General features: G+C 42.7%; 1 protein-coding gene across 5 annotated transcripts in view; it reads left to right on the top strand.

The window, feature by feature from the left end:
* The window catches only part of LOC119015479 (metalloreductase STEAP3-like), a 154,378-nt gene that overhangs the window by 56,369 nt on the left and 75,635 nt on the right, over window positions 1–22,374 (top strand). For all 5 annotated transcript variants that reach the window (XM_037091508.1, XM_037091506.1, XM_037091511.1 and 2 more), the window contains one exon: window positions 19,138–19,281. The gene's annotated coding sequence lies outside the window, so the exon portion shown is untranslated. The remainder of the gene's footprint in view (window positions 1–19,137; window positions 19,282–22,374) is intronic.

Genomic DNA, 22,374 nt, shown 5'->3' with positions numbered 1-22,374 from the left:
CTGCTCACAAACGTCTCTGTGCGTGCGTCTCGCCGTGTCACATCCCATTAGTGTGATTTCCTTTCATTTGGCCTCCTGCTCAGTCCACCACGCACACATAACGACACACACGGACAGATGCACACCACACACAAGTGCTCACAGAGATACAGAGATGTACGCTCACCCACCCACACCATTCCAGGCGCTACCAAATGAGAGGCACAGTAGTGATGCCACAGGCCGCAGGCCACCCAGCGCTGCAAATGAATACTCTGCTGTGCACTGCACCAGCAAGCTTCTCATGTGTGGCTGCGTGTGGAGTGTGTATACTTATAACAGTGACTGCTAACATTGCATTCATCGATGATTGTTGTTTGAATAGATCGGTTTACCACCTCGGGACAGATCAAATCGTTAGTCCATCCCTATGTGGCATGTTGTACTTCACTGACCTCTTCTGTGAGTGTCCATATACATGATTTGGCAAATGTGCTACATGTCTTCACGGCTGTTCAAATCAACAATGTTATATTACTGTTTGGCCAGTTGATTGCTATGAAAACCTGAGTGGAACCAGCTCAAGACAGTCAAAATATCAAGTAAATGAAATGTATTCTTAGCAAATAAATCCTGATGTTTATGAATCATGCAACTTGATTTCTAGCTGAAGCCGCTTCAGTGAAGAGACCCAAAATGGCAGCAGATGTGAAATCACCTCTGTGTGGAGTGATGAGGAGCCTGTAACCTTCGTCGCATTAAAACATGAATCCAACGCCAAAATAATTACCGTCATTTCCCATCATCAGTATGTTAGTTAGATTTGACTGGTACTCTATTATTTATTACATCTCATTCTTAAATCTCCTTCATCTCTGATTGTAATAGCTACCCCTTTTGGCTTTTGATTGAATTTCCCAGCTCTCATCAATCTAGTTTCCATACAGAAGAGGTTTGAGGCCACAATAAAATTGATAAAATAAATGGAGTTAACTTTCTATTTTTCACAATTCTGACTTTTTTCTCAGAATTCTATTCGACTCAGTGTTTTCAGCTTGTTTTGTCAACCCCAAAGCGCAGAAAAAAACATAGATTATTGCAGGTGAAATATGTAGCGTGTACAAAAAGGTGGGTCAAAGGCACGACATGCCTATTACCATCCCACTTACTTGTGCTGTTTATTATAATTGCCAAAAACAAATGGGTCCGCAGTTGTGACAACTGGCAGCTTTTTTCTCATAGCAGTGCTTCTGTTAGTGCTCCTCAAAATCAGGACCACATTGAACCCAATCCCTCTTCTGCTCCTGTTGCAACAAGGATGTTACTAATTGTTCTCGCTCCCCTCTGTCGCTGCATGTGCTCGCTTTTCTGTTTAGCTTCACAGAAAAGGACAACCACGATGGAAGTAATTTGTTTCCGCTGGCCTTTTTCCTCTTGATGTCTTTAGCTCTATTTGTACTTAAAAAAAATAAAATAAAAAAACACTGTTTCCTGTCCCAGTTATATTTCTGGTCCCAGATGTTGGCCCGTTCACAACAAGAGCGGGTACCTGATTCTGGTCCTGGAAACACTCTGAGTCATTCATGAACTCTGTCTAGCTTTTATTCTTCTGACTCCCTTTGGTTTTTTTCCCCTCTTAAATATCTGCTGTAATTTAGCTCTGAGAGCTACAGGCTGGATGTCAGGGCACAAAAGGGGAAAAAAAAGAAAAGAAAAGGCAGCAGAAACAACCCAGGAATGTCATCCAGCCAGCCAGTCAGCGAGGCCAGGCCAGGCGAAGTGCAGAAGGGCCACAAGTCTTTGAAGTCCGCCTTGACAGTCGTGGACCCTGGACGCTCCCTGGCACAGCGCAGCGAAACCTGATCACGTTTCATTATTTTGATGGGAAAATCAGACAAACGGTTCACTTGAGGTTTATTTTAGCGCTGCTAGCCTCTTGTCAAAGCACAGGGAACTTCACAATAGCGCACGGGCCCATGTGCACGAACGCACACATGCGCACACACACGCAGACCAGAGTTCACTTTAGATTAGGCAACAAAGAACACATTCATCCTGTATTTTGATGTGTTCCGGTCTGTTTTGTGTTTTGTTTTATTGTGCTCTTTCCTATATCGTCTACACACACACACACACACACACACACACCCACACACACACTTGGACATCTGTATCGCCTGATTGTATTACATTTGTGTTTGCTTTCAATCGAAAACTTGTGCTCTTAAAGGCTGGCATGTTTTATTGACATGTCCTTACATGCCAATTTAGTTCTCTTGCTCTCTATCTGCAGTTTAATATTCCATAAAATATAATGAAAACTGTATTTTATGTCTCTCACAGACCATAACTTTCGGGAGAACCTTCTTTCTGTGTTCTATGAGCACATGTTAGATAGGAGTCGCTTAATCAAAGACTGTCGTACTGAGAGTGAGTTTGGTGAGTGTGATCATCTGAGACCAACATTTGTTCATGAGAGTCGATGGAAAACAGTTTATTCCTCATTTCTCTTCCTCACTCTGGCATTCATAAAAAGTGAACAAGCAAACAAAAGCGAGAACGGTGTCTGCAGTCAGAACTTCATTTAGATAAGAGTTGCTGGAAAACCTATCGTTGGTCATAAGACAAGACCAGACTAGAAATTGTCTGGTAGTGACTTGACGTGGATTAACCCGAACTCTAGTTATTTTAACCCACAGTATGATCTTTTCTTAACTCTAACCAAGTTGTTTGAAGCCTCACCTTAACCAAACCACGACCGTTTGGTGATGCCCGTAACACTCCAAAAGTCAAAATGGCTTACAACGCAAATCATTGTCAGCACGCTTTATTCTGAATATCCAACCAGATGAATATTATTTATTATTGCTGTGTAAGGCGCCCTTCACATGCAAATCTGACGCAAGAGTGTCTGAGGCTCAGTGCCATCGACCAGGCTGCCAAATCTGACGAGTTGGAAACAGCGTCCGCTACTTTCAAATAGTGAAGCCAAAGCTGAAGTGCTCTAAACTTGAATTTGCCAGTGTGGCTGCAAATGTACGTCTGATTGTATGCAAGCTTATGAGAAAATGACCCTACTTCTCAGTTTTATAACCTAAAGTAAACAGTTTTCTAATGAGTTCAGATCTCAAGCACTAGTTTAAGTCTTTTTCGACACAGCAGTGTTGCTGTGTTGAAAATTAGTGAGTGTAACAGTGTTACTTTGTAAATCATAGCAGGGTATTCTCCATTCCAGATCAGTTTCCTCCCCTGCTCCAGCCTCTTGTCCAATACCATCATTTATGGCTCTTGAAAATGGAGATGGCAGCTGCCCGACAATGGTAGTCCACAAACCAATGGATGACGTAAGGTTGGGTTTACGCTTGGCCTGACCTCACAGGAAGTTCAGACCTATTTGTGCAAAAAAGAGGGGAATGCCTGTTACTTGTTGTGATCATGTCTTCTTCTTTTGTCCTGAAGGTTTTAGAACTGACCAAAAAACCATTTTGCATTAAATATCAGAAGTCACGACAGCATTATCAGTGATATAGTTAGTTAAAGCCTGTGCAGTATGAATCTAGTTTATTTTGCAGTGTGCTTCGGGTTAGTCACACACTGAATCACTGTTGTGTGACGGTGTGTGAGGAGGAGGAGGAGGAGGAGGAGATGGTGGTGGTAAAGCTGAAAAGACAGGCTCTGTTCCTGTGACTGACAGGATACAAGGCCCTATTAGATGTTACATTAAAGCGTCTTGTCCAATCAAAGTGTCACTCACAGTGTAAGGGGAGGGTCAAAGAGGGATACGATCATTTATTTTTTTCGGGGCTGATTGACAGGTAACAAGCTCCTATTAGCTTCTCTGTCACTCACACTGCTGCTGTTTGTTGCCCTCGGGTTGTATGTTGTGGTGGCTTTAGAGTTTTTCCTGAAAGATATCGTTTAAAAAAAAAAAAAGGATTTGCGTGACTTTTTATTCTGTGAAAGGGAAGTTGTGCAAAACAGCTGTTAAAACCCACTTGAATGGTTTCCTTTAGGATGTAATGAGATGCCGAGAGTGCAGCTAATCTCTATTCTTCTGCCTGAGTCCGCTGTTTAACCAGGGACATGAATATATGGTGGGTAAATGGCTTTTCCCTCTGCCCTGGAAGCAATCTGTTCACTTCAAAGGTTAAGGGGGGTGGGGGGGTAAAATGCAGCGTTTAACTTACCCCTCCCTCTAAGCTAAATCCCTGTCTTCATTTCATCTTCCCTCTCCGTCTCTTTTCTCTTCCCATTTGGGATTTTTTTCAAAATTACATCGAGGGCTTTTTCTTTTAATTTCCCCAAATCTCATTACTTCCTTTTTATTCCTGTCCTCCTTATATTGCTTTTTTTTCTTGGTGCAAACTTCAGAAAAATCTTGAAACACACAAAACACCATTTTAATGAGTGGCATTATGAGTTTTCACCTATTTAAGACAAATTAACATGTAAAAGTGGACAGTTTTGCTTTGTTTTTGTTGTCTTATTCTCTCTTCTCCTCTGCCCACTCTTCCACTTGTTTCGCCCTCCTCAGCCCCCCCTCCCCTCCTTAGAAGAACAGTGGTATTGGTTACAAGCCCTGGGAAATCCAGGTAAAGCATGGAGAGGCTTTAGCGGCTAAAGCAACAGGGGAAGGAGAGGTGGGGAGGGCAGGTCTTTTTAACATGAAGGCAAAGTAGTGGATCAGAAAGCCAATGCTCGGACAAAAAAGGGATAATCCGTGAAATCTGTCCGGGTCAGGGGTCAGCTTCCAGCTAGCCATGTGCGTCTAGGCATGTGTGTGTGTGTGGAGATTAATTTAAGGAGGCCATGGAGGAAATGAGGGGAGAGTTAAAGGGGGTGTTTATCCTCTTTAAACTCACTTCACTGCCAGCACACCGGGGAGTCCCGAGTGAGGAAATAGAAAGGGGGGGTGTTGCTCTGTGTCTGACTCTGCAACACACACACACACACACACACACACACACACACACACACACACACACACACACACACACACACACACACACACACACACACACACAATGCATATGCAAATCATTGTGCATTTTAATTAAGTTTCACCCGTTTCGCAATCAAACGGAAAACACATACAGTAATTGTCCCTCTTTACATACAGCGAGCAGCTGCTTGATATAGACATTTTCATTAAACTGCGGAGTGTGTGTAGTTTTTTTTTTTGCGTGGTTTTACGCGCCGACTGTACGCATGTTAATGTCTGATTAGCTGATAAAGACCTCGGATCACATCAGCAGTCGCATGTAACTGAAACGAGCGTTTATTTGTTTGCTCTCAGCTTTTCAATTGAGAGATGAGTGCAAGGGTGTGAAGTGAGTTGCTCTGAATGCAACTACATCTACATCATGTAAAAAACACTTTTCATCCAAAATCTTGATTTTTTTACAGAAAAGGTTGAAGAATCTAACATCACCCTTGTTTTTGATACAATGTGTTTCTCAAATTAACATTACTTTTAACTGAAATGTCACACAATTTTCACAAAAAGGGCATTTTACTTTGAAAAAAATGTGTTTTTCTGCTTCACCAACAAGTTTTAAGACTGAAAATCATCCAAATAATCCACAAAATAAACAAATCATAAAAAATTACAAATTAAATCTAATTAAAATTACGCAAATTAATGTACAAATATCAAATAATAAGATACTGAAACAAATGAATATGAACATGAATATGAATGAAATTAATATATGAGCAAATGCATATCAAAAAATGCATAACATTGGAAACAATCCAATTTTTATTAGTAATACCATTTTCCCCCATGCCAGTTGAATTAGATGATGCCACTTATTCTCTGATGCTCTGGGCCAACAGTGCGGATACAGCTATGCGATTGGCTGTTCACTCATTCAGTACAGTGCAGCAGCCAATCACGATGAAATTCCTAACAAGCTCAATTTATTTCATTGTATCGTTTTTGTGCGTTGGATGTTGAAGTCTGGGCTGTAAGTGTTATTTTAGTTATTGATTGATATGACATTATTTTCTTGGTTAATTGCTGAACAATTAGTGAGAAACGCAAAAAATGCTGTCTTCACCTCAGAGCACAACCGCTGAACTTTCAGAATAAGGGCCCGCGGCACATAAACAGTCGGATTACTCAGAGTGTTTTTCTAAGCGTCACGGTTACACATCAAGACGACAGGTTCCCCTCCGCCCTGTAAGAGTTTCTCTGGCCACTGCAGGTGCTTCAGGGTTGAAGGAGTAGAGAAGGTCAAGGGTCAAAAGTCAAGGGTTTAGGGGCTGTAAATGCTCCCACTGGGCCTGACACCTGTCACACATGTGGGAGGTAGGATAAGCTGTCAGCCTGCATGTGTGAAGATGGACACCAGCAGCACTTCAGTGGGAAAGGGGGAAAAAAATGAGGGAAGGCATGTGCAGAATGTAGGGGGGGTTTAAAATCACTTTAGACCGTGTCAAGTGTGTGTATGTTAGTGTGTGTGAGTGTGTGTGTGTGTGCTTCCAGAGAGATGGGCTGAACACCTTGCACGTTGCACCTGTACGCAGGGCTCAAGTTACCTCATTCGGACACTTGGGGAGAGGGTCACACACACACACACACACACACACACACACACACACACACACACACACACACACACACACACACACACACACCAGAAATTAAGTGTGTCCCTCCCTTGTTAAATAAATAAATGAATAAATTAATTGTCTAATATTTTTTGTCAGGTAGGAGGATGCAAGACGTGTACAGTAGAAATGCTGTTATTTAAAGGGGCATTCTGCCATTTTGAAGAAGGAATTCAAACAATATTAATGAGGAAATAATACAATGCTAGAAAGGTGGCTGGGTCCGCCACTTGTAAACAAGGTAAAACAGTATGAAAACTACAAAGTGCACCTTTAAAGAATAATACCAGTGTATTAGGAAAAATATTTAAGCTCATATGTAGAGACGCATACAGAAATATTTAGGTTGATCAAAGAGATAAGAGGAATTCAGACAGGTAAAATCTAGGGTGCAGTTACAAAGTCAAAAAGAGCACACAAAAAGCAGCATTGTACTTTCAAACTAAAGTGTTGTCCTTGTATAAAAATATCTCCGGTCCGTCCCGGATCTTCCTCCCAAACAGTATCTCTTCCCCTACAGTTTGCTGCGCAGTGAATTAGACCCGACAAGACATGAAATTGGTGTTTTGACTGGGGAGCTCCTCACGTCTGCCAGCTCTGCGTTTGTCCCCGCAACCTTCTCTATGACAGTGGAGCTGAGAGCCACCCTTCAGTCGCCTCACTTACGGCTTCTGTTTTCTGCTCTGTGGATTTGTTTACTGAGTGAGGCAGTTTTTTTGTTTTTTGTTTTTTGTTTCATCATCCGCCATCCAACAACCAAAATGACTTGGAAACGGCACCACCTGACTTTGCCAAGTCGGCTGCGCTGAAATGGATGCGGCCTCAGACGGTGTGTTTAGAGGAGAGCCAGGTTTGATGTGGGGGAGAGAGTTTGGCTCCCCTTTGTTTTCTAAATGAGAGTTAAAATGATAATGATGACCTTTTTTAAAGGGACATACCACTCACTTTACAAGCTCGTAGTCCAGGCAGAATCAGCTAAAACAACTACTCGCTGCACAGTAAACTGGTCTTACTAGCTAGCTGTGTGCTAGCAGCAGGTAGCGGTGATGATTGGAGTTGCCAATTCTTAAATATTGCACCTTCATACTGTGAAATATCCTATTGTATCTTTGTCACAAGTATCTGTTGACCATATTTGAAGGATCACTGCAAAAACATGCATGTATATCAGCTTTTATATCAAGTATTTTTTAATGGTGTATCATTCTGGCTCTTTTGCCATTTATTCCATGATTTGATTTGCTCTGTCTGCATGACAAGTAAAGACAGTTGCGTTGAAGCATGTGAAGGAGGACTGCGGACAAAGGAAAATGAATCATTGGTGACTGGACAAAATCCAACTGTGAACATGCACATCTTTCCCCTGTAACAGCCCCATGGAATCCCTGTGTGAGAGTGCGTATGCATGCGCTCATGCTTTGTATCGTAGCTTTGTGCATTGTGTGTACATTTTCCTCTAAGTGCATGTGTTGCTGCTGCACTAAAACCGCCCAAAGCCTTGTAATACAATGTTACTGGTAATTAATAAGTCAGTAAAATGGCAGAAAACACCTCTCTCCACATCACTCAGGCTTTGGAATAATGCCATTCTTTTCTGTATGTGTGTCTACTGTGTGTGTGTGTGTGTGTGTGTGTGTGTGTGTGTGTGTGTGTGTACAAGCCACGCACTAAGTGGGATAATAATACAGTGACCCCGGGAGGCAAAGTGATTAAATTATAATCAGCGCGGATTAATTAATCTATAATATTTATTCCTATTATGGCGAGGGGAGAGGAGGCGCAGAGCTTAGAAAAGGTTATGTGTGCACGCTCCTCGCTCTTTGTCTCAGTGAAAAGCGATGCTCGGGGGGCGGGAGAGGCGACAAGGCCCCCTTGACAACGCAGGCAGAAGGTTATTGCTGATATCAAACACCCTGCATGCAATTATCTGTCACAACAAATAATTAAGAGGGCTGATAATGAGGAAATTAACATTTCCATTGTGGAGATGCGTTATTGTCTGCTTGGGTCACTGCAAAGGAGGCTTCGAGAGCGGCTGAATAAATTATCCTTCCCCTGTTAGATGCGCGCAAGGGTGTGAGCCGCAGTCTTTAGAGAATGATAAGCAGGGACGTATCAGAGGAGGGGTGTATGTGGAGGCATTTCTGTGTGGAAGAGAAGAGACCTGCAGGTTGGAGGAGAGAAATCAAGTGTTGCCAGGTTCAAGTGACACCGAAAAAGTCCAATCAGGGTCAAAATTTGCAGTTATTTCAAATGTCTGTATAGGACTGTGTGTGTGGGTGTATTTATCCATCCTAAGTGATCTATAATAGCATCTTATTGAACATAAACTACGTTAAATTACACCAAAGACAGAACATTGATCTGCAGTTTTCTTTTCAAATCAACTTGGATCATTTTTGGGGAATGAGCTGCTTCCTGTGAGGATGAGCTTAAGATGATTGCTCATTGAATATCATCAGGGTGTCGGCTGCAGTCCCAGCAACACCACCTAGGGCTCTGGGCAATTATACACCGCATTTTTCATTAGTTTCCTGCACAAAAAGAAAGCATGACTCGACAAAATCCATCCAGCAGAGTCAGCGATTTCTTTTACATAAAATTCTACCAACTACATTACCCAAAATGCAACTCAACTTCTTGCATTTTAGTGTGGTGTGTCCTGTCAATGTAGCTTCAAGCTGCCAGCCTCCAGCAGGTCTGGTAAGCTCGCTTCTTTTGACTCCACACACAGATTTTATTTGTTTTCAGACCCAAGTGATGCCGACTAAACACTGAAGGTAACTTTTCAGACTTGTACGTAACCACAAAAAGCCTTGCACAACTTTGGTACCCCTCAGAAAAATTTTAAGCGGACGCCTTTCTTTTAACCTTGAGGTCGCCCTGCGGAAACAAACAAAAGTTATATTCATTTTCAGTGTTCCTCACCCTGGCCTGCTAGTTCACAATAGTGTTTACTGTCAACTCCCCCCCTCCGCTTTTGCCGGCACTTTACTACATTGCCTGTCAAATAGTGGTGCAAAATATAACCATCAGGAATGTGTATCACACATGTGCTCTCAGACCGAAAGTTGAGAAACAGCACTACTATATAACAAACTTCTAGAGATCCACAGTTGATGTCTACCTTTTAAGTTTAGAAGGGTAATTTAGAAATAAAATACGAAATCATTTCAGCCCACTGTAATTGTAAAGAATTCAAATTAGTGTGGAAACTGCTCAAATAGTACACAAGGCATTGCAAAAATTCACCTAAAATCCCTTTTATACACACTCTTGCATGGATAAGGAAGTGAGGGCGATATTGACTCTTGACCCGAATCACAATATGAAGCTGTGGATGGAAGTGAGTGTTCTGGCTCCATCTATGGATGAGTTGGGGACTGTTTGGGTGGGTGGGGGGGGGTAGATCATGTTGGGGATCTATGGGTGGGATCCGTGTTTTCGTAGGAACTTGACCCCCAGACACACACCCACGCAAACACACACCCTGAAAAGGCCCCTGGTTGCCATGTGTTTTGACTGACACATCTTTGACGCTCTGTGCACAGCCAAGTTTAGATCTCCTCTGTGTGTGTGTGTGTGTGTGTGTGTGTGTGCGTGCATGTGTGAAGGAATATTTCCTGGCTTTTGAACTCCCCCTGATTGACACAAATGGTGGGTTCGGGACAGCCCCCCTATAGGTCAGAATGTGTTTATGTATGTTTGTGTGCATTTGTGTGTGTGTTGGCATGACAGCTCTCAGCTCTGCCCCCCCTTCCCACCCCTGCAGCTCATATTGAGGGTGATTTTAATGCCCCAACATGTTTAGGAAGAGGCAGTGACACTGCATTGTTCCGCCACAATGGAGGGCAGACGGAGGGAGCTGGAGGTCGGGGGTGGAGGGGGGTTCAACGGACAATGGGAAGAGCGAGCCCTCACGGCTCCTCTCCTTTCACCCTCCGCGTCTAGACGGCGATGTTCCACGCAGGCTCTCGGAAAGAAAAGGAAAAGACGGGAAGAGGAAGGGAGAGGAGGGAAAGGAGGAAAGAAAGGATGTGGTGGAGGAGGGGTGGGAGGTGGTCGGGCCTTGTCTGGTGGTCCGAGACGGTCTTGACAGAACAGGGAAGGGCTGACAAAAAGGTCAAAAAGGTTGGCCCTATCTGTGGTGTGAAGGTAAGAGGAGGGGCATGCATAAAAAAAACTACAATAATGTTGCCTTCAAGGATCGCTGGACAAACTGTAATTATCACGTGGGACAACCAAAGAAAAAAAAATATATGACTGAGAATGTTGGGTTTTCTATGTTTTGTCTATGTCAAGAGCAGACTTATCATCTTATTAACTCCTTATTAAGGAGTTTCCGTCTGCTTCCAGTCTTTATGCTAAGCTAAGCTAAGATACGCTGATCACCTGGCTTTAGTTTCATATTCAGTGTGCATGCACAGGTGTGGTATCAGTCTTCTCATATAGCTCTCGGCAAGAAAGTGAATAAGTGTACTTTCCAAAATGTTGTACTATTCCTTCAAACGTCCAGTTTGGAGAATTTAGTGGCAAAAATTGTAAATATATTCATGATTATGTATTCATCAGTGTCAGTGAAATTAGAATAGTTTTGTTTTCAATATCTCAGAATGATCCTATTTATTTGCAGAGTCTACCATGTGCCATGTTGAAAGGATGAACACTGACGTTAAAGAGGCCCTTTTGTGTTTTCAATAATAAAAAAAAATACAAAAAATAAGCTTTTCACAGAGGAAAATAAGGTCCTTTTTGAAGCTAGAAAGGTGGCAGGGTCCACCACATATACACAAAGTAAACAGTATGAAATTGTGTTGTCCTTTAAGGTCAGTTTGTTTATTTAGTTTGCTTAGGCATAAGATTACGTTTAAAAAATGTATAAGTCACTTCATTTTAATGTAAATTATATAGGAGAAATAACGAGTTCAAATGAGTAGCAAATCCCATCTAGTTCTAAACCAGTTTTTAAAAAAAACACAAAGGTGAATATTACGAGGCGCATTTGAGGGCAGTGCGGGCACCATCATCATCGTACATGTGAGCCAGTAAACATGGTATTTATTGTGCCACATGTTCTATACGTCTCCTCCTGTCCACAGTGCTCGAACTGCAGTTTGAATTCCAAATTTGCGATGCATTAAATGACACTGTGTGGACTGCAAACCTGATGTGAGAGTGAAACAGAGGCAGGAAATGACTGACAGGGAGGATAAGACAACAACAGAATAGCCTACAGACATGTGTCTCTGACTGTACATGCCACTGGAGATGAGGGTGTGTACATGTACCGTGTGCGCCTGTGTGTGTGAGTGTTTCGGTGGTTACTCGGGGCAGGTGCCAGCAGCTCTGGGGGGGTTGCAGAGTTGAAGAGACCCCCCAGCCTTCACCAAATTCTTATTTTAGCCCCGTACTAACTAGTCCGGTCCAATAAACCTTTCACCTCGAGGGCAGTAAATCGCCAAACAACTGGTGTGGTTGGCCCTGCCACCCACTGTGACACGCCAGCAGGCGGGCGTAAAACGGGCATGTCAAATGCCATCAGAGAGGAAACTCTAGAGGCCCTCAGGCTGTGTGTTCCCCCCACCCTCCACCCTCCACCCTCCACCTCCTACAGGAGCAGTGATGGAGAAACAAGCAGGAGGGCCCACAGATGCCTCCTGGGAGAGGAGAGTGCAGATTTAGCTGTTTATGCTCTCCTGTTGACTGGATGTAATGTTAGACATATAGCAGGAATAATTAATATATCCTTTATTTAATATTAAATAAAACATGGTGATTAAACACACAAGATAATAATGAATAAATATGTGTAAATGATCATTCACCATGAGAGGTACTGATCAGGCATCTAGTGTCTACTGGCCGTGATCTGATGACAAAAAACAACCATATTTATTAAAGGGACAGTTCATTCTTCACATGGAATAAATAAATGAAATAATCTTCACTCAAAGTCCAATTTCTGACCCTCTGTGGCTGAAAGCTTTAAAAAGTCGGTTGAGCCTGAGTTAAGATTAATATTATTATTATTATTATTATTGTTTCAGATTATTTAAAGGCACACTATGTAGTTATAGGGAATACATTTAATCAGAAGATTTATGCATAAACAAACTAAATAAACAAACTCAATTTCATACTGTTTTACTCGGCAGACCCTGCCGACTTTCTCGCTTCAAACAGTGTTCTAGGGACCTTATTTTGCTCTGAGAACAGCTTGTTTTTTCAGTTATGGAAACAATAAATAATTAATAAGTTTGGATTATTACCTCATTAATATAGTATATATTATTATTCTGAGGTTGAATTTCTTCTCCAAAACTACGTACTGCCCTTTTAAAGTCACGTTACTTATATTGTATGTGTCAGTGCAATAAGAATCCCGAAATCAAGAATATTAGGATCTGCAATTTTAGAGCCAATGTGAGGTTAATAATTTAACATTATTTACACCTCTTAAAACGAAGTTACGAAAGTTTTATAGTGAAAACAAGAATCTTGATTTAAATAACATCAGGCAAATAAAAGTATAAGGAATGAAATAAAATTCAAAACAAAAAAATAAAGCGGCCTAAAAAGTGTGAAATAAACAAAAAAGGGAAATGAAGCTAGCAAATCAGGCCAACATTAATGAATGCCTTTTTAGGCAAGTTTATTTGTATTTTCTTTAACAGCAATGCAGTTTAAAGTGCTTTACAAAATACATTAAAAGCATTATATAAGTTAAGGTGGAATGTGAAAGATTGATTTGAGTTCAGAGTTAATTATAAGAATTTAATTTAATATTGTAAGTCAAATATTTGGCCATAATCATCAAGAAATGTGTCCGCCAAATCCATCCAAAATTAAAGTTAATAAAAAGCTAAACAGAAAAAGTTAAAGGGCACCTTTAGTGCTCTAAAGGTAGTCAGTAAACTCCACTCATTAGCTATAAACCTGAGGTGAGACTTTACTGAAGGTCATCACCTCCAACACATGTTGTATTGGATGGAGGATGTTATATTTAGGAGTTCCTACAGTGCGACAGACAAATTTCACTTCAGGTGTTTGACTCTTTCAAGCATTCCTCGCTATCTTCCTCTCAGCAGCTTCCTCTCCTTTTCTGTTTCCCTTCTGTAATGCTTGCCGACAAGCTGACCGTCTTCCTCTCTCTCTCCCCCTCTGTGTTGGCTTGGCCCCTCATTTCCATATGAAAGTGTATACGGGGGCCCAGCGGTCCCCAGAGTGCACCGACAGACCGTGCGCCGCCCCCATTCAGCCCTCATTTCCTCTCCGACAGCGAGCCCTCGCTGAATCAATCATGTTTTCTGCTTTGGTCCAATCGCGTTCAACCTGCTGCACCCAGAGATCCGCCTTTATTCGAATGCGCGTCTCCACCAACACACACTCGTGAAAAATAATACACAACCTACACCCACCTACGAGCATCTACCGACGCTCACATACACACTGTCACCATCTGTCAATAAATGGGACAGCACTTAGAGGACTGATTCACCTAATTAGCAATCAATTAGCTTGTTACCACCAGCAGTAATTACCTTTTATAGAGCCAGAGAGGAGTGCAGCTGCTGCCACTAATAAAACCTGGACCCTCCTCCCCAGCCCTCCACACCTAACAAGCCCTGTCTGAGAGAGAGTTATAGGCCATGGGGAGCAGCCAGGGTGTGTGTCTGAGGGAAAGTGTGTGTCACAGGCGAGGGAGTGGGAGGAGGGTGGGGGGGTCAGCACAGCAAACACAGTCCCCGAGGGGCCTCTCTCCTCTCCCTTTCTAACGGGCTTAAATCCTCTTTTAATGAATATAGGGTCAAGCTAAATGGGAAATCCATCATGGCAGTAAAAGCAGGAGGCTTCAGCCGGGGCAGGTCTGAAAAGTGAATAGGCTGACTTCTGACGATCGGGGACAATGAGGTGGATCCTACTTCCCTCATTTTGTTTGGAGCCATGATAGCGGTGTAGCTCCACGGACGGGAAGGCCTTTCTGCTCAGCCCAGACTGAATTATCTCAGCAACTACTGAACGGCCTATCATGAAATTTTATTCAGAGTTTCACAGTTCCAACTCACTGTATCCTACCAACTCACTTTTCCTCTAGTGCCACCAGCCGAGGATTGAATCAAGGCATTCTCATATAAAGTGATGTCTGTCATCTTATCAATAAACAAGATGGTGCTAACGTTTATACAGAGGTTCATGGTCCCCAAAGGATGAAACATACTGACTTTTCATGATTTTGCTCTGGTGCCACAGTGACGTTCATATTTGCAGCACAGAGTTAAATGTCTCAACAACTGTGGGGTTGATTTTCATGAAACGTTATTTGGACATTCATGGTGTCCAGAATATAAATCTTACCCACTCATTTAATTTCATCCTGAAATTGGAAGAACTGCCCAGATTTATCCCAAATTTCACTTTGCCCAATTCGATTTCCTTAATTTGGTTAGTCCCTAAATACTGAGAGCACATTTGCAAATGTTATCATGCAAACACATAAAGGTAAAAGCTCTGGAACTAGCCTGAGTACTAGTTTACACAGTGTTGGGTAGATAAATCTATATAGAAGTGTCATGGTTCATTAGATTGCTATATGTAGGGCTGCAGGTAACAATTATGATGCAAATTTAACTAACCGTGTTTCTTAATAAATGTCAGAAAGTCCAAAAAGCAAACGCATCCCGCTGCTCTCGTCGTGTCATGTCCTTAAGCACCCAGGACACCTCCTTTTTTAGAAATCCATCTCCTATAATCCACCATGCTTTGCTTTCTCTCCCCCGCGACTATTCAAGCTTTGACTATTTATTAAACGCAAACTTTGAATCCTTTAATCCTAAATGCAGCGCTTTATCCCCTGAAGCAGTGAGGAAATAAATCAGCAGGTTTTTTTTTCTCCTTCCCTTCTTTTTTTCTTTCAGCACTGTGGCTTACAAATACCTATTTGGAGGCGCAGCCCCCTGTTTACTTGTAACAGCATGTGGGCTAACAATGGCCCCCAGTGACAACCAAGGTTAATCCTATATGTCGCCATTATGCGGGGTCAAGCTTCCTCGCCATATATTTAGTGTGTCATTAATTTCCAACCTGCTACTGCTGCGGCAAGAGCAAGCTGCTGCTGCTGCTCAGGTCCCTCAGTCCACACACACACACACACACACACACACACACACACCAACACACAGATGGATGCACACACACACACACACACACACACACACACACACACACACACACACACACACACACACACACACAATGACTCGCTACATTAGCTAAATGGCCAGAGCTCTGTCTCTCTCTTTTCCTCTCTTTAATGAGACGGGTCTCTGGATCGTGTAGTCTATTCATCATCCTGCTTGTTCCAATCGAGCTCTTCTTTTATCAGAGTTTCGTTTCGAGAGGCCGAAGTCATCAGAGGCGACATAAATCACCTGTCAGGATTGGTCCCTGGGCTCCCATAATGCTCTATTAGCGCCTCCACTATTATTATTGACGAAGCAGTGGCCAGGTAGATTATGTCCAAAGAGGCGACCACCACTCCTGTTCATCTATTTTACAGAGCGTGGTTATTGTTGTTCTTTATAGCGCCGTAGAGCTTAAGTGTGCTTGTTGTTTGAGCAGGCCTCTACTGCAGAAGAGATCCTGTATCTTAACAGGACTAACCTGGATAAATCCAGGGGGAAATAGACGGTTAAAACTGGCCTTGGCCATGATGCCTGCTTACAACTGTAACTCTGCAGAGGCACTGTTTGGCCAGATGAGAGTCCTTGCATGTCCACATTAATTTCTGGCTAAAGCTGAATTAAATCAACAGTGAGGAGTTGTGAAATAGGATGAATATTCTGCACAAGAGCCATTTGAAAGCATTAATCACAAAAATAAACATGGAGGACAAAACATTTCTGTGCCAGTTAAGTCTTTGTGTTAATTAATTGTGTACATTCATTAAATGGTAATAATTGTAACCAGCTAGTGTTTCTGAGATCTTGCTGATGATCAAGGGATGCAACATTTAATTGACCCATCGACAAATTGCCAACATCCCTAATTGGCTCAGGTTCACCAAAAGAAATCAATTTAAAGGTGCAATATGTGAAAACTGTTATTTCTGCATATTCTGAATATTTCTGAATAACATTCTTACACATTGCACCTTTACCTGAATTTAACCATGTAAATAATAACTAACTTGTAGGGATGTCCTGATAAAGTCACAGTAGTTTTGAGTAAAGAAGGGATCAATACTGATCCCTGTGATCAGTTCAGGACATTTTGCATTATTTGCTATCTTAATCAGTGATTCACTCACAACAACAGGGCAATTTGCAACATTAAACTCAAAGCGATTGAGAAACCAGGACAAATTCAATTAAAGCTGAAGGACCTCAGAGGTTTTTTGCCCGCTGAGCTGAAGATCTCCCTTCAGACAACCTATTAAACACGAAGACCCGTACATGCACTTGTGCATATGGCAGGTTCATTACATGGTTCAGATCGAAAGGCCTTCTCCAGTGTATTTTTGGTCACTTCTCTGATGGCGTCCCGTGAGAGAAACACCAGCACGTAGAAGCATTTAACCTCCGCTGGAACCCTGAGAAACTTTAAAAAGAGTAAGAAGAAGATGCCGTTGCTATCTCTTTTCATGAGAAACTCGATCTCTCCGCCCGCACATCTGCAGCCGGTCCCTCAGGTCTGATCAGAAAAGACAGGATATGACCTCATCTGTGACCGCGCGACCCGAGGAAGTGCTTCAAAAGAAAATGAGAGTTCATCTAGGGAAGACTTGCACGAAGGATGAGGTTACCGTTTGACCTCTCGTGGAATGGGATGCTCTGATTTTGTTTTTTTGTTTTACGATGAACATGTGTTGGATAAATGAGTAAATGCTGGCTTTGTTTAGTCCGTGCGGCTGTAGAGGAACACTGGATCTGCTCTGTGTACTCCCTCTTCAAAGTTCAGGTGGGCTCTGTAAGTGGTGGGAACAGAATTCATTCTTCATGTGCAAAAGGAAAATAACCAATTCAGTTTGATATATGTCTAAAAGACATTGGTGAAGAGACAACCCCGAAGGAAAGCCTCACATTTTGGGTTGCGGGCTGTGTTTAGACAGATTTTAAGACAGACTGGCCTGAGCTAGCATGCTAATGGCCGCTAAAGCTAAGAACACTTATCATTATGTGATTTCGACTGCTGGACATTTTTTTTATGCACTGCACCTTTTAAGAAGAATCAGAGAATTCAGACTTTATTTTGTAATAATGACTCCAAATGATGAATCCATCACCAAAATGGTTGTTGATTAATCGTGGTTGATCAAACCGCGCTCTAACTGTGATCCCAGACAAACTGATGGATGTTTTTTTTACAGTGTGCGAGTCCGAGGTGTATTTTTCTTGACTGTGTGGATAAAAAGAAATATCACGATTCACCTCAAACCACCTGTCCTTCTGTCGGAGCTTCCCTTCATGCGTAGTTACTCTCCCATCAGCCTCCTGCACTGAGCGCTGTTTGTCTGGTCGCGCGTGGCTGTGTATATGTGTGTGTTTTCTTTCTTTTTTTTTTGTGTGTGCACCACTGCAGCCGACCAGCCAAGACAAAGGAGGGGTATCAGTGGAGACACACACCTCTGTGCTGTCTGAGAGAGAAATAAAGGGAGACGGGGCAGAAGGGGACAGAGAGGAGGAAGAAGAGACAGACAGGCCGGGGGAAAAAAAAAAAGACAAAAACAAGGAGGCAAGGGGGAGAGAGAGGCTTTACCCATCAGTCCCTGGTCGGCAGCCAAGTGCACAGATCCGTCCGATGGGAACACACAGTCTGTACACCTGTTCGAACCAGCTGGCCACCGCTACCTGTCTCAGTGGCGGCTTCACCCTCAGACACACCCCCGCGCTCGTCGAGGTGGGGGGACGGTCGGCGGCGGAGGAGTTCAGCTGTTCAGCGAGTGCAGACGAGGATCTGAACATGATGGAAGAGCGGCAGGCGGAGTGCTGTTTCAGGGGGGAGTGAAATTTACATCTAATGCTGGCATTCATTGAAACAGCCTCCTGCATCGTGTGTGTTTTATGTAGCAAGTAGAAGTCGACCGATTTATGAGTTTGGTCGATGAATCACCTTTACACAAAATATCGATATTGCCAGAATTTAACGATGCTCCATTTTGCCTTCCGCCTAGATTTTTTAAAGTTTTCTTTGGTTTAATAGTCAGCTCTAGATTTATTATCTATTACTTTGAATTCATTGTTCAGTTCAACCGAGTTTCCAATAAAATCAAACATATCTCAATTCAGACAGTGTCCTTTTTCAGGGCTCTCCCAGTGAATATAACAGCCATGTACGTTGATGTCAGAGCCATCAGTTTTAATTATTTCAACTGTGTGTCTCAGAACTTGTGTTTTGTCCAACGTTTTGATGAATGTCTCAAAATACTCCAATACCTTTTAAAGGTGCAACATGTAAGAGTTTTAGATAACAACATCAAAACATTTATCAACAGGATGGAGTAAAGAAATAACAGTTTTGACATTGTGTCTTTTTATTGTGTTGCAGAGATATCCACTGAAAGCAGCATGCGAACCAGCTAGCCCCCGCCCGTCCCAGCTCTTGTGCTAATGCTGTAAACACCAACGCCAGTGGTCCCAGCTCCCAGTCAGGTCTGCCAGCTGCACAGTCAACTGAGCTAACAAGCTAACGGTATGGTAGATTCCTATTTGTTTTGAGTGTGAATTCAACAGGACACCTTATAACTTCAGGTTTAATTGCTAGTTTTCTCTGCACTGTAATATTTAGCTTAAGCCACAGTGAACTTGTGCACTTAATTTCAAAATTCTGAGCTCAGTTTCTTGTTGAAATGCACTTCAGGAGCACTACATAATTTCATTTCCTGAAGTCTTTATCACCACGGCCTTGTACCCTTGACCTTTTGGCAAAGAGGCAGCCATTGTCTGTCCACCTTTTGCACCTTTTCTACTGGGAGAGTTTCATGCTGATCATAGAAATTATACCTCACTGGATTGTTGTCATCAGAATTTCAATTTGAGAAGCCGAAATCATCAAGATGGCCGACATTGTCAAGATTTTCTTTGCTTTGACCACATGACCTGTTTATCATACTCTGTACTCTGTACATATGGTGTACAGCAGCCAAAAACAGTGTTTAGTCAATGTTTATGAATGTGTCTTAAAGGAATAAAGGGGAATAAGTGAAAAGGAAAATCAAATCAGAAGAGCAGAAGGAGCAAAATTTCCAAATGAATGAATGAACAGATGACCCCGCCACCCCCCACCCCCATCCTCTGGGCGCCGCAGATGTGTGTGCGCGCCGGGTGATAACCGCCAAACCAATTGAGCTGATACGACACCGGCCGCATTAAAAGGCCTAGATGGCATTTGCATGGTGTAATTACTGCCGGCTGGCCCGCTCTTTGTGTCGGCGCCCGCTGGAGTCCTGTTGAGAATCGTCCCTGAACGGGTGCCGAGAATATGAGGTGGGAAAGGTGCGGTGAGGTCAGCACGGCAGCATGTTCTCTGACTGGCTCTCTGAAAGCCAACGCTGTTTTTTTTTTTTTTTTGTGAGCGCCACCTTCTCCTTTTTTAAATGCTCCGACCATCCTTTCTCTGCATTTCCGAGCAGGCTGTTGAAGATGGCACCCGGCTGCCCTCCCGTGTTAAATTCCTCGCGGGGATAATAATGTTCTCGACATGGAAGATCACATTCGGCAGACGTGACACCTTGACACCATCCGCCAAGGCCTGCAAATGTAAATCTCGCCGGATTAGATGTCTGTAAACAGCTTCTCTGTGTGTGTGTGTGTGTGTGTGTGTGTAGGTGTTAGAGATTGGTAGATGCATTTAGACGGCGGGAGAGAGAACCGTATGTGTATCTCAGATCTCGTCCCCCTGAAATAGACCCCAAAGAGATCTCACTGCATCCCATCCAGCAATGTTCCTGATCATTCACTCTACACCGGAACCAAAAACCGTCCGCCTGACGTTTTTATGGATGGTACCTATTTAGCGACCTTGTGGGGAAGTGGACGGGGTTTTGTGTCAGACGGTGTGAAATTTATCCAGCGACAGGACTCTCTCTGTCCGTCCCCACATAGTCACACTTGCAGCTGCACTCGCAGATCTCCTCCATATAAATAAATGCCGTGTTTGAGGGGTAAAAATTACAGGCTCCTTAGTGTTTGAGGGGGCAGATTCAAAGGAATAAATTCTTTTGTAAACGCAAACTCTACGAAAAATAAGCTTTTAATAAAGGCTTTTTGAATAATGATTTGCAATTGTCTCGTCCCCAAAAGAAAGGATGTGTATCCATGTATAACATTTCCTTAAGGAGCCAAAGTCAACACATTATATGCACATTCTCAACTAGGCTTTTAGTTTGAAAGGTCTGTAGCACACAGGAAACAATGTTGTTGTCACTGACTAAACAAAACAGTACTAAAACAAACCATTACAATGAATTTGTCTTTTTTTTGTGCATCACCGCAGCCGTCTGATACGTCATGTCTGAAACCTGTCAAGTAAAAATGGCTTAATGGCAAATTTCCTCCTTCACAATGCAACCAAATGTGTTTTTTTTTAAATGCTCGTAAACACATTGCTGTTTCCCAGATCACAGCAGATAAAAACCAGCCGTCACGTTCTGTCTGGATGTGTTTTAGAGGATTAGGCCAAGCAGGCGACGGTATTGATCAGTGATGCATGATATCTTATTTCCCCTCGTGATGTGTGTCGCCGTATCTATCACAGAATGATTTGCAGGAGTCTGTTTTTCTCTGCCTGATCTGCCTGTTTTTTTTTTTTACTCTCCTCCATATTCCAGGTCATTATACTCCCAGAAACATACATTTAAAATAGAGTCCATATTGTCTGCTCTCCGTGATTGACAAGCTGCTTCACTCTTGGCACTCCGAGCTGGGTTAAACAAACACAACAATTTGCAAACAGAATTTCTGCTTGAAATCACAGCGTCTGTGTGTGCAGCAGAACGGCTCTGCATGTGCATATATGCACGCTCTGCACACCTCTGCCAGCACGAGAGTGTGTGTGTGTGTGTGTGTGTGTGTGTGTGTGCGTGGCGAGTGTGTGTAGCTACAGTATGTGCGTGTGTCAGCATCATCGCTCCATCTCCCACGGCGTCTCCTGGAAGCTGACAACTGGATAATAGCTTTTTACTTTTCCAGAGCAGGGCTCCGGAGAGAACTAATATGATTATAAATCATTATTCAAATAGAAAGGTGAGGCGCAGCGCTCGGGATAGTAAGAGAGCATGATAATAGCATCATTACCTTTTATTTATAATTCCCCCCTTTTTTTTTTTGCAAACGTGGCAAGTCAACCTAATGCAAGACTACAGGGGATTTCTCTGCACGATATGGGGAGATGCATCAAACCGTCCTGGAGGAGAGGGGAGAGAGGTGAAGATGAAGTGATTTGAAAAAGAGGAACATTTATAATCGGGGGGGGGGGGGTGTTGGATTTAGTTTGTTGCTACAGTGAAAATTGCAGTGAATTTCTGGTTTTAGTGTTTATTTGCCACGCTAAGCAGTCCCATCAGATACAGGCCAAAAACTTTGCCTTAAGAGGTAGTCGGGCAATTTACAACTACAATCGTTAAAAAATGTTATTTAATGATCAATTTTTTTCATGTTAAAGTTAGCAGCAGATAAAAACGATGTGTTCCAACCCCCATAGTGACAATTCCGGTCCTACAACTCCTCTTGGATGTAAACACATACAGTATGTATACATTAAACTGATGTATTGCATTTCAGAGAT

This window comes from Acanthopagrus latus, chromosome 24 (assembly GCF_904848185.1).
Source record: "Acanthopagrus latus isolate v.2019 chromosome 24, fAcaLat1.1, whole genome shotgun sequence".
Taxonomy (NCBI): Eukaryota; Metazoa; Chordata; class Actinopteri; order Spariformes; family Sparidae; genus Acanthopagrus; species Acanthopagrus latus.
This window is presented reverse-complemented; position numbering and strand designations above follow the sequence as displayed.